Here is a 13,963-nt window from a genome sequence, read left to right as displayed (position 1 = left end):
AAATAAATCTTAGCGAGAGGTATTTTGTCTCTTCCGTATTAAAATCCAAACAAGGTATACCAAAAAATAGAAATATTCCACAAGTCTAGTCTTCAGGTCGAATTTTTGTTTTGTTATTAGAAAAAAATCAAAAGAAAAAAATATTTTTAAAAACAAGCTAAGTAATAAATACTTGTTTTTAAAACGAACTAAACAGTTAAAAATAATTTAAGCCCGATGTTTTAAATATTTGCGTTTTTATATCAGACGCATTTTTTTATATAAAATAGCGTATTACATTTTGATTGACAAACAAAAAACATTACAGGTGTTATAATGTTTTTTAATTTGTTATCTCCATCAATGTAACAATTTGTGTCGAAAGCCTGGCCACCCTATCTCCTAGCACTCGGCCACATCAAGCGCTCTTTGAGCACTTTCTACTCCACTGATGAAGTGGATCTCTCGAATCTCACTCTACCAGCGATTAATTCTGCATGAATCAGGGAGCTTCTTACATGGCTTTAGCGCATGGCGGTAAAGCGAGCATAAATCATTATTACTTCTTCATCTTTTATCTTGTAGGCTTAATTTTTGACAGATGTATTACGTATGGCAGTGTTAGTCTAGTTGTATAAATTCTATCCTTTACTTAGAAGTAATTAAATAATCAATATTAACCAATTTTTGTCCCACAATGTTTGAAATTTTACATTTTTTCTGGAAATAATTGTCTTTTAGAACATTGGAAGGCAAAAATTGACTAGGATTGATTAATACTAACAGCCCATCATGAAGAATGGTACGCGTTTGAAGCCAATCTGTGACGGAATTTTTTCACACCAACAGCATGACCGCAAATTTTAACGATATATGTTTAGCCACTAGCGGTCACCCATCCAACTGCCAACCACCTGTCCCCTTACTTAACTTTGTAGACAGCTAATAAATACAATCTATAAAGCTAAACGCGTTATAAAACTTATTCTGATTTATTCACAAGTGAATTCGTTTATATTCAGGCCATACCTGCATTATTTGTCTTAATTCTGACTGAGTGTAGACTGATTCGCGCGATATTGCCGAGTAAGTGAGAATTATGGCACCGACGTAAACAAATTAAGAAGAATTGGTTCCGTAGGAATTTATTTTCAATTTTGTTAACATTAAAATGTTATTTGTTTATAAGACATGACTGTTAAATAAATTGTAGACGTAAATACCATCGCCAAACAAATACTAATATAAAAACACCCAACCCAGAAAAAAATATATATTTGAATAATATTCAATGTTAACTCTTAAACTCTACTTAAACTTAACTCTATCTATTTTCTATAAATTACTTTTATGCGTGGTTTTTCTTTAAAATGAGGAGTAGAAGATGAACAACTTCGTATAAATCGGCTACCCATTACCTTTACCTATTCCCTAGAAGAGTTTCCTAAAAAAGTCATCTATGTTCTCGTAAAAGTTTAGTTCAAATCGATTCACTAATTCCTAAGATTAGATTGAACAGACACAAAAACAAAAAAAAACAGCAACAATAGATTAGAAAAAATAAAAGAATACCATTGGTAATATTAAAGTATTCCAAAAAATACCAACTAATATTGACTTTCAATACCAACGCCTTCCATCCCACCATTAGCGGGCGCCACTAAAAATCATTACTATCATAAAGGGGTGACAGAGGCCCAAATACACAGAGGGTAGCTCGGGGCGGTAATTTAATAACGCCGGTTCGAAGATAGGGTCCAAAACGATGAATATTAATTCGTTATTAGCACCCGGGCGGGTCCTTGGGTGCTAATGTTGTGATTTTACACTTCATTAACACGGCTAGTTAGTTTGTTTGTAGTTGTGTTTTACGTTTAACTTTGCTGTTTCTGTGAATATGAGTACAATTATACGTTTTATTTATAATATTGAAGTATTTAACGATATTGAAGGTGGTAAAATCTTTTGTGATTCGATTTCGGCGGCGTTACCGCCACACCTGTTTCTGCATAATAACAGTGTGAAAGTGGTGCTGTGTTCTGATTTAAAGTGTGTGGTAAGGGAGACATACTTTTCCAAGGCGTTCCAGCTCAGACCTCAGGTAGGAATATCTAATCCTATCTGGGGTTGAATACAGATGTCCATAGGTGGCAGTAGCCACTTACCATCAGGTGGACTGCATGCTCGTCTATTACTCCTATATTATAAAAAAAATCTATCATTCAAAAAATCACTTATTCTGTCCTGCTCAAATTTTAATTAATCTTGAAATATGGATTAAAACCCCCGGAAATATGAATCCCCTACTACTCACCGATCTTTCACGCGCGATAGATGTTTTTACTCCAACAGACAGTCGTACTTTTTAATGTATTGGAAAAGTACACAACGTACACCGGGCACGCCCCGCAAATCCCGTGAAAAACGATCCACTTACCTGATTGGTTTCGTATTGATAGCGATCTCGCTCCTAATACTGAGGATGTATCGCGGAAATTTTTCGGGCTTTCATTTCAAAACTGTGTTTTACATTTACATTTGGTCTGTTGCTTGTCTATGCTGTGTGTGTTTGTTTTGTTTTGGATTTGTGATGTAATCTGTAGAACATTTTTTTTGGCTTATTATTTATCTCACTGATAGGTACATTATCATCATTATCAGCAATTCATTACTGTCCCACTGCTGGGCACGGGTCTCCTCTCATAATGAGAAGGATTAGATTATAGTCTACCGCGCTGGCCAAGTGCGGATTGGTGGACTTTACATACCTTCAAAGACTTTTTTTTTTCTTTTTTGTTTTCGCAGGTATGCAGGTTTGCTCACGATTTTCTCCTTCACCGTTTAAGCAAGTAATAATTAATTCAATTATTAGGTAGAAATAGGTGTGGCGGTGGTGCCGCCGAGTCAATCCACAAAGGGTTCTACCACCTTTAAATGTAATTTTAGCTTAGTGGTTGAAACTCGGCTTCTCAATAGACCGACCGAGGTTTGAATCCCAGCCGCACATCCCTAATTTGTCAAATTTACGTGCGTAGTAGAAATTAATCATCACTTGATTAAATGGTGAAAGAAAACATTGTGAGAAACCTAAACGTCTGAGAATTCTAAAAGAAGTTTTTTAAAGCATGTGAAAAATCAAGTCGAATTTGGCCAGCGCGGTGCACTGTGGACTAATCCGCCTCAATTTGCGAAGAGACCCGTGCCCAGCAATGAGACACTGATGGATTGACGGTGGAGTACCTACCTAAAACCAATGTTTGTTAGATAAATTTCTTTATTGATAGTGAATAAGATATTAATAATAGGAAGCTAGTAGTATAGAAACGCTATAAGTGTGGACGCTACGGTTACTTTAATGATGTAGTAAAAATGTTTTTAAAGTCGATTTAACGTCCGCGAACATTATTAAAACTTAATATCAACTATTTTATAGAGTTTTATTATTATAATAAAGTTTTTATTATTATAAAGTGTTTTACGGACTGTAATATATTGATATATTTTAGGAGACTACGCCATCTAGTGGCGATGGCGTGAGTTACGTTAGGAAATGTCTATTTAGTGTTCAATGAGATCAGAGATGGCGTAACAATATCTTGTTTATGGATCGGCCTTAACCACAGAATAAGATATTTTAGCTAGCAATTACATTTTACTATTTATATTTAATCTTTCTGCAATAATATTTAATTACTTTATTAATAAAGTTGCGTGCATATATACATTTAAATATTCTTTAATTAAGACAACTAATGCAATAAACAATAATTATAGTTCAAAAAACTAAAAAACACGCTTTTAGGTGATTTTATCATAAAAGCGTGTTTTTTAGTTTTTTGAACTATAATTATTTATTAATTTTTAGTATTTCTCGTTATAGCGACCACCATTATTCATCGTTTGTAAAAAAATCAAGTGTCTATCTATTACGATTTAAGAGATAAAGCCCAACGACAGACGAACAGACCGCAGAGGGTTTCGTTTTAACCTTTGAGTACGGAATCCTAAAAATCATTCTACAAGAGGGCATTATAGATATGTTTCAGAACATTTGAGTTATAGGGAAATAACATTATTATTTTCTAAACTAAAAATCACGATATAAAAGTTACGCCTATTGAAACTAAATAGCAATAATTATTATTTGCAATCTAAAGTTGCGATGAACTTTGCTGAAGGTGTTTGAAAAATCTCGCCTCGAAAATCGTTAATCCAGAGGATGTTGATAAGGACAATGGTACAAAACTATTAATGTTTAAAATATTGAATTGTCATCGGTCCTTAATAAGTATGCCAAATTTCGGGATAATCCGACGTTTTGAAGGGGGTTAAAATCATGTTGAAAGATTCCGTTACATACTAACATACTAACATACCAACATACCAACATACCAACATACATACGTCTGAAGCTAATAAAAGCGTGTTAAAAACGGCAGCCATGTTTGACAGATTTAATTTTCAATTTTATAACCATAGATAAAGGATGTCTAAAAAATTTTAAGTCTACATTTAAAATTGACTACTACATCAAAGAAGCAGTGATAGCCTAGTGGTTAAGAAACTCCTCCTCTCGATCGAGGGGTCCAAAGCACGCACCTCTGATTTTTTTAAAGTTATGTGCGTATTAGAAATTAATTATCACTTGCTAAACGGTGAAGGAAAACATCGTGAGGAAACCTGCATACCTGAAAAAAAACTATGGCCTAATCCTTCTCATTATGAGAGGAGACCCGTGCCCGGCAGTGGGACAATAATGGGTTGTTGATGACTACATCAAATGTATTTTTTCTACTGGAGCTTACGAGAGTACACCTTTGTCGAACTCTTGAAACAAATCAGCTTGCAAATGTACTGATAGTAGGATGCCGCTCGAACCACGCCTAATTTGGGCTGAATAACGTTCCAAAATGAACATAATTTATTCAACAAACTTCTTGTGCCCCAAAGTTAAGTGCGAGTGACAATATCGAGTCTGCAGCAGCTGCGTACCAACTTGCTAGACGGACATTTTATCATATTCCTAATTTAGTTGGATATTTCATTCTCCTGAATAGTACCGTAGCTCGCGAAGACCAACTCAACAAAATTGAAATTCACGTTAAAATTGCCGAACGTGTATGAATGTATGGGTTGTTAGAAAATATCCTAAAAAAATACTCTACTTAATTGAACGCTGCAGGTTTCACTAAGGAGTGATTTTCCAGTATGGGGACTGTTTCTTCGGTCGGTATAGCAACACAAAAACGTCTAATGTTACACTTGGATAATACAATACAATCTCAACGGTGAAGGGGGTAATTGTGAGGGAATCTGCATATCTGATAGTTCTCCCTAATTTTCTTAAAATATTTAAAGCCTATACTTTTATGCCTGAGGAAATAGTCCACAATCAGGAGAGAACCTATTGATAATAAAGATTCACATTGACAAGGCATGATAATATATTATTTGGGATGAAAATTACATTTGAAAAATAAACGTAAAAGAAGTCTTTCATGCACAATCAACATATTTTTCGAAATCAACCTAACTTATTCAAGGGTACGGACCAACTCCACCGAAGCGGCGAAGTGCGAGCGACGGCGTCGCGACGTCAGCTGTGTAGGACGTCGCAGGTGCGCCAACTTGCCAGACGAGGGCATTATTATATTACACTAATATTATATTCGAATTGAAATTGTTTAGGATCATTTCTTAAAATATAGCAAACGCACGTAAGTGGCTACTGCCGCCCATTGACATATGTAATCAATCCCCGATAAGATTAGATTCCTATGTGAGGTTGGCAACAGATGTGTTGCTGCCTTTGACTAAGTTGGACCGCCTCGCAAAAGTATGTCTCACTTATTACACATTTCAAACCAGAACATAGCAGCGTTAAACATTCTGTAATTAGGCGAAATAGGTGTGGCGACAATGCCGCCAGAGTCGAACCACAAAGACTTCTACCACCTTCAAATAAACACGAGTAATCAACCCCAGATGAGACAAGAGTCTAATCGAAAATTAACCGCAGCTTTTCATTGCGTGGACTAAGTTAAAACATCTACAACACGTCAGTGTCTCGCCTTTACCGAACTAAACGCTAAATGCCTCAAGAAGTCAACTAGCAGTTTCTCGAAAACACCAAAATATATACAATTTTGAGCTGACGGAGCGAGTTGGAGCGATCCTAATGTTCGCTCTCATTAAAACTTAGTTAAACTTCACTAATAACTTTCCTACTTAATAAGTTTTAATAAGGCAGATCATTATTCTTGAGCGCATTAACTGTTTCCCGCTTATGAATATTTACTGAATTACACGAATAGAATTCTTGAATTGTTTAATATATTATCTGTAATAGGTATACGCGTTGTGTCCCTGCCTAGTTGGTAGAAACCTTTATTGTTCGACTGCGTTAACTTTACCCATTTATATCAAATCCATTTTTTTTATTCAAAATAGGTTCTTTACAGAGCACTTTTTGAATGTCAATACAACTACCTTAAAATGACAGAGTTAAGAGCTGATTCTTGTGTAAAGAGTGGTCATTCCAACTGTAAGAGTGTTTATTAGGTTGCCACCTGGCGTCGTGTGCCGGGGACGCTCACGATGTCAGGACGGTCGATTGCAAGGGTATATTTTTATAACAATACTTTTTAGTTAATTTATGTTAATAAGAGTCTATTTAATTGCTGGTGAGAAGCAATGTAGCGGGAAACTATAGATATAAAAACAAAGAAGGATGTTATGTTTTTTAGAGAATAAGATGGCATGGAACGATTTGTCAGAGAAAATAAATAATGGAGTTGTAATTAAATCTTTTATTATATAAAATATAGGGGTGTGCGAATATCGTTCGAATCGAATCGAATCGAATATCAATATTCGATTCGAAATTCGAATCGAATAATTCGAATTTTCGAATTATTCGAAATTCTTCGAATAATTCGAAAAATTTCGAATAATTCGAAAAATTTCGAATAATTCGTAAAAATTTCGAATAATTCGAAAGTTTTCGAATAATTCGCGAATTAAGGGGGTATTCTAGTCTAGAAGCATGAATTTCAGGTAATTTTTTGAAGTGCCGTAAAAAAAGGCAATCAATATTTTTACCATCAATTTTTTTATAAGTTATTTATTAACAATACAAGAATAGGATCATCCCCAAATTTCAATTTTTACTATTTTTAAAAAAATCGAAAAAGTCAAAAAAAAAGTACAAAAACAATTTTTTTATTCAAGCAGTCGCCATTTTGTGAAAAAATTTTTTTTCAACTTTTCCCTAGTTCATGCCATAATTGAAAATAAGAAACCCTGAAAAAATTCGAATTATTCAAAAATTTTCGGATTATTCAAAAATTTTCGGATTATTCGAAAATTTTCGAATTATTCGAAAATTTTCGAATTATTCGAAATTTTTCGAATTATTCGGGAACTTTCGAATAATTCGAATTTTCGAATTATTCGATTCGAGTTTCGAATCGAATATTAATATTCGATTCGGAACGAATAATTCGTAAGTTCGAATTATTCGCACACCCCTAATAAAATAGTATTTCAGGAATAACGAGCTTACACAACTTAACCTTTAGGAGTAGCGACTCATCTGTGACCAATCTTCGATCCGATTTCATGTAATAACTAGATGTAATAACATCTTTAGACAAAAGTCCTCATTTATTATTAGCCGCTTTAACTAACTTTAGCTCAATTAGCGAATATTATAGAAGATTAACAATAACATTTAAACCCAGAATAATGAGTACACAACCGGAAAGTACCTAAATCACTTTAGACTCAACTTAAGAACACTATCTCAGTTATTTCGACCGTAGGCCTTTCGTATCTTTCGTGCAAATTGTCCGGACCCACTTGCAACCGGACGTTCCGGTTCTGTCCGGAAATGGACCATCTAATGAGGGTTCCGGACCACTGATTGCGATATTGTCTTTGCAAGAAAGTGAGTAAATTAAGGGGCATAGATAATAACGCTAAGTGTTTTTTTTAAGGCCACCTTAAGTTAGAATTATATGATTGTGCTTTTCAAGTTATCTTCACAATCAGCTTGAGATACTTGCAATTAGCAAGGCAATGACAGCCTAATGGAACTCGACCCTGACTCGCCTCGACCGCCCATGGACAAGTATAATCAACGCCAGATAAGATTATTTACTTGAGGTAGGCCACAGATACGCCGCTACCCTGGGGACTAAGTTGAAACACCTCGGATAAGTATGACACCCTTCAAACCAGAAGACAACAAAACACTGTTTTTATTAGGCAGAAATAGGTGTGGCGGTGGTGCCGCCGGAGTCGAACCATAGGTACAAAACAGTATGTGAGGTTATATCATTACCCGTATATAATGCGAGTAATGAAATAAATCAGGGCTGTCACAAACAACATTTACAACTGTAATAACATTTATTAGTATAGTTTGTGTCAGATATTATCATACTAATAACATGAAGGCATATGAGGAATAAACTTCGTATGAAGTACGTGCAACCATAAATCCTTGAGAGCCTCACGAATCAAATCCTTATTACAACGGAATAAGGCTCATCAAAAGCCTTAAAACAGTACATGAAATTATGATGTTCCACTAAATTGAATTTATAACTCCTAACTAAACTAAATTCAACCTTATGAACTAAACTGTAAGGTTCACTATCGTTTGGGCAATTTTATCAGAATATCTTTAATCAGCTCTATCATTTAGGAACTCAACAGCGAAAAATAAACCTAAAATGTAAAGTTTAAGCTTTAAAATAGTTTGTTACTAAAATGTTGCTTTAACTTTTTTGGTACGCAATAATGTACCTTATTCTTGTAGTAAAGCGTTCCATTCTGTAAGTGGTTGCAGCATTTTAGCGTCACAATGCTTTGTGGTTGGTCTAAGTCACGGTGCATTATGCATATTTCTTTAAAGACACTACCTCTGGTTTTAGAATTTATTTTTTTATGAAAAGATTTTAAGTGAAATAGTCAACGTCGTAAGTCTCGTGGTCAAGAACAGTCTATTTAAGTTATCTTATTTTTACGCCGGATTATTTAATGCACTTGACGTATATTCAGAAGGTAACGGGTTCGACATCTGGCCAAACACATAGGTAATCCATGAATTTAGATATAACTAGCTGACCCGGGAAACGTTGCGTTGCCATATCAATTCACAACCCTTATCAATTCGGGGTATGAAAAATATATAGTAGCCGATTCTCAGACCTACTGAATATGCATATAAAATTTGGTGAAAATCGGTAAAGCCGTTTTGGAGGAATACGGTAACTAACATTGTGACACGAGAATTTTATATATAAGATTTACGAGTACATACTTATGTGTGTGTTTTCGTTTTCAAAACAAAATCCTAGTGTGGAATTTATTTACTCATGTAATCAAGCAACAAGATGGTACAGTATTATCCAACAGATTTTGACATGTTAAGTATAATTATATATTTAGAAGTCTCTAAAATTTTCAAACGCTTCAGTGATTTCGTTTATGTAGAAAAACTTTATAAGAACTTCCAAAATCCTACAGCATGTGAAACAATCTCACCAAAAAGTCACCTAAATCTCACTATGTAATTGATGATTACCAATGGTAAGGTACAAATTAAGATAAATATGCATAACAAGCATATCATGTATCAGTTTAAGTAAATTAGGAATATAACATGTCCCAACGTTTTTAATAGGGTTCAATTGTAAGTAGAATAATCCCTTACCACACCCTTCAAAACGGAACACAGCAGCGCCTAACACTGCTGTTATTAGCACAGATTAATAAATAGTTACTGCGGTTATTAAGCAGAAATAGGTGTGGCGGTGGTGTTGCCGGAGTCGAACCACAGAGGGTTCTACCACCTTTAAAACAGCAATTTTATAACAATTCATAAAATATAGATTATTAAATTGGACAAAGTATTTAAAGTGAGTGTCTAAACAACACGTGACATTTTGCGCCACAAAATTCATAAAAAAAGTATAAAAAAGTATGAAGATGCCTAAACATTTTAAAACTTTCAATTATGGAAAAATGGAAAAAAATAATTTATCGCCTAAAATTTCAAGTCAAAATTTATTTGAATAAGATAATTTAGCAATATTACTTGTTGTCCTATAGAAATAATACGTTAACAAGTATTACACGTTTAAAGTTGCAAGTAGTACTTCCAGTAACATAATAGCCAAATTAACTATTCACATACTGCTACTTCGACCGCATGTAAAATTAAATCCCCCGAAGTGAAATAACCATGCAGATTACATAGCTGGCCGTGCCCAGAACATGTCTCCGGAGCCCAAACTCGGCCAGACATGTAACGCTAACGGACGTCCACTCCCGCGGGACCATGTTGCCTCGTTAGTCAGGAAAAGTTTGCTCGATTGAATTGTGGGCACTTCTTGCACGAACTTGTTTGAATCCCGGAGCGTATGTGAATAGTTCAGAGGTCGATTGAAGTCTTTTTGGTATTCTAAAAGTAAATTTCTTGTCAGGTGTTACGCCCAGTTTGTATCAGACATTTAACGTGTCAAACTCGGGCCGTGGCAGGCAAAATTATATTTTTGTATTTTTCCTATATACAGTTGCTACCGGAGATATAAATATGTAAACACAACAATGTATTACAGAATACTGTTTTGTCTGCCAGCGCACGTGTCTGAAACGCCTTGTGTCTGTAGGTATATATGAACCTTTTTTAGTCAAATTAACTAAGTACATTCCGTATGCACGTGTGAACGTTAAAGATATCGTAAGTAATTTCACAAGTTAAGCCCCCATTAGCTCTGCAAAAAGCAGAGAGCCATTATATAAGAAACTAACGATAGAAACAGGTCAAGGTTGCCCAAGAAAGAAACGTATAAGGGAATGGCTTCCTGTAATTAGGCTCGTTCTTACGCAACTATTCTACCTTTTGTCAGAGACGATGATCAGGCCAATGTATCTATAGGGTTGTTAGATGTGAAAGATGCGTTACCTGAAACAAACAGATAAAATATTAAAATTATATGTTTTGATAAATGAATATAAAAAATGTCTTGGCAGATTGTTGCTGCTACAGTAGTTTTTAGCAAATAAACATACAATAGAAAATGTGCATGCAGGCTGATGGTAAGTGGCAGGTGCTGCCCATGGACTTATGTGATCAATCTCAGGTGATTAGAGTACTAGTTCAGATACGTTTCTATTTCTGAAGATGAATATGTCTCCTTTACTACATCAGAACACAGCGGCCATAATAACACTTCTTCTCTACTTAATAAAGTAGAAACAGGATTGGCGACGGTACCACAATAGTTACACCACAAATAATTCTACCATCGTTTGAAAATAAAAAACAAACATAGCACATGTTTGTTTTTTAGATTGAGAGAAATTCGTACAGTGGTTTTGTTTAAAAAAAATACAATCACGCGATTTACAAATTAACAAAGATTACTTGCTACAACCATAAAGAAAAACAAAAGAAAATCTTTTGAAATTTTCTGTAACATTCACAAAGATAAACGCATCTATTAAACTAAGATTATGGCCAAAATCCTCGCAAATATTTCGAAAATTCAGGCCCAGCAGTAGGACATGAATGGTATAATAATCACAATTTATCTAAAAATAAAAATCTGTGACATAATACGACATATTCCATTTCGCAGACAAAAAAAATAAACGAAGAAATCATTCGTTCATCGCGCTGTCAATAGCAATCGTTCGCCAATCCGACGACATCTTGAATCGAACAGGTTCAATCAATCACTTCACGCCAAATGGAACTGATTCGTTTATATGATTATTTGTTCGCAATTCATTTGTAATTCCCTTCTTATTATATTTGTATTCGCAGAATGTATACTTCTATAACAAACGTACCAATCAATGTAATATTCATTCTAAAATTATAGATGCTATATTGAGATACGAAGTAAATCTTTCAAAGAAGTGCTGTCAAATTGTTATTTTTCCAAAATATTGGCACATCTCTACATCGTCATCTGTCATCTCTATATCACGATAGAATTTGAAATTTTTGTTTCGTTTCGTATGAGGATTTCGATTTCTTTAAAAAAAAAAAAGCTTAACACTGAATTTCATAGATCACTTAAATACGCATTTAATAAAATTACTCAAAATATTTTCAAAATAAGACAAATAAAGGATAGTAGACTACAAGTAGGTTGTACCTTTAAATTGTTAGTACACCGTACCTGCATACATCAACAATTTGTTCGAAAAAATTGAATTGTCTCCCAAAATTTAAAATCCTAGAGCTAGACGAATACGAAAAAATATTAGAACACTCCCAAACATGTGAAAATAATTTATCAATGCGAGCGACGCCGACGCAATCTTTTTATTTCCCGTAAAATCGAAACAGCATAGATGGCGCTGCGAGCGTCATTAGTGGGTCGCACTTCCGTTTCCCGCAGGTACCCCACTTCCGGTCTGAGCGCGAAGCCTCCATTGTGGGAACTTTGCTTGTTTTTTCGTTTGTTTTCGCTTTTTTAGTGTCCACGATACAATAAGCGTCTTAACGTATAGGAAGAGTGAATAGTGAAAAACTAGGGGTCATTTACCCTCGTTTTTATGAAAAGGAAAGAAGAAAATCTATTATACAAAGACCTTGACTTTTCTCTAACAAGTTAATAAGAAAAAGCCGGTATATTATTAAATATCAGAACATTTTTTATATAAATCATTTTGTTTGGGTTCTTGTCGTTAGCTAAGGAAATTAAATAAAATGTCTTCAGTGAAATAGAAATACTCGTATAAGCCGCTTTGAATTATGTATTCATTCCCAAATAAAGGTTTCTTAGGAGATCACAGCGTTGCTATATTTATCCTGTGCCCTTACTATGAGCTTTCAAAACATCCCACAATTTTACGTTACTACTCAATCCATTATTCTGTTCCGTAAGATAACAATAAGAGTAAACGTAACAATAAGTAAGTGCTCAAGTCTTTTTTTCTACCTCACATATTCGCAAAAAAGCGAGACAAAACATATAGCACCATTTTGTCAATATAGACATTTAATGTTACGTTACTGACTCTATAGTTCTGATACAATCCGCTAGGGGCGCTGATTAGAAATTGTATGGGCAAATACGTAAACAAATACTAAAACAGTCATATTTGTAAAAACGTAAAAACTCCTGGTAAGGGTAGGTATTGTACGGTGGTAGGTTGACGAAGGCAAACAACCTATTTCTTTCTTATACCATAAGAACTTCTACCAATTTTTTATAAAGCAAGAGCTACCAAACTTTTATAACATACGGATATTTAGTAGACTGTTGAAATGAAAATATATTCAACGAGATACTTTGTAGCGGTAAGAATACGAATTAGAAAATTAATGAGTAAGAGGACCATAGTAAGGGACTTTAAGGAACAACCTGTATGGTGGTACAGTTACCATACACTGACCAGTCAGGCAAATATCTTATGATGACAAATTAAGATTTCTATGCAGAGTTGAGGCAGGGTTTTTGCGTTCTTGTCTACCCCAATCGCATCCATCACCATCATCATCATTATCATCATCAACGCATTACTGTCCCACTGCTGGGCACGGGTCTCCTCTCATAATAAGAAGGATTAGGCCATAGTCCACCGCGCTGGCCAAGTGCGTATTGATAGACTTCATATACCATTGAAAACTTTTTTTTAAGATTTCTCAGAAATGCAGGTTTCCTCACGATGTTTTCCTTCACCGTTTAAGCAAGTGACAATTAATTTCTAATACGCATATAATTTTGAAAAATCAGAGGTAGGTGTCTGGGATTTGAACCTCGGATCTCTCGATCAAAAGGCCGAGTTACCGAAATCCTAGTACGGAGCTATAAGTGTAGCAAATGTCACAATGTTATCACCAAGCCACCACCGCAACAGATTAACCCAGAAATCATTAACCCAATCAAGTCAACGCGTTACAAATCAGCTCAACGCCTCGTTACCTTTATTGAAATGTTATGAAGATTTTAATTTA

At 34.8% G+C, this 13,963-nt stretch overlaps 1 protein-coding gene across 1 annotated transcript in view; it reads right to left on the bottom strand.

Annotated features, from left to right (window-relative positions):
• Window positions 1-13,963, bottom strand: part of LOC140745602 (dystrophin, isoforms A/C/F/G/H) — a 630,858-nt gene that overhangs the window by 242,850 nt on the left and 374,045 nt on the right. The window lies entirely within an intron of this gene.

This window comes from Epargyreus clarus, unplaced genomic scaffold, assembly GCF_041222505.1.
Source record: "Epargyreus clarus isolate Ecla_fem2 unplaced genomic scaffold, WU_Ecla_fem_2.2 ptg000010l, whole genome shotgun sequence".
NCBI lineage: Eukaryota > Metazoa > Arthropoda > Insecta > Lepidoptera > Hesperiidae > Epargyreus > Epargyreus clarus.
This window is presented reverse-complemented; position numbering and strand designations above follow the sequence as displayed.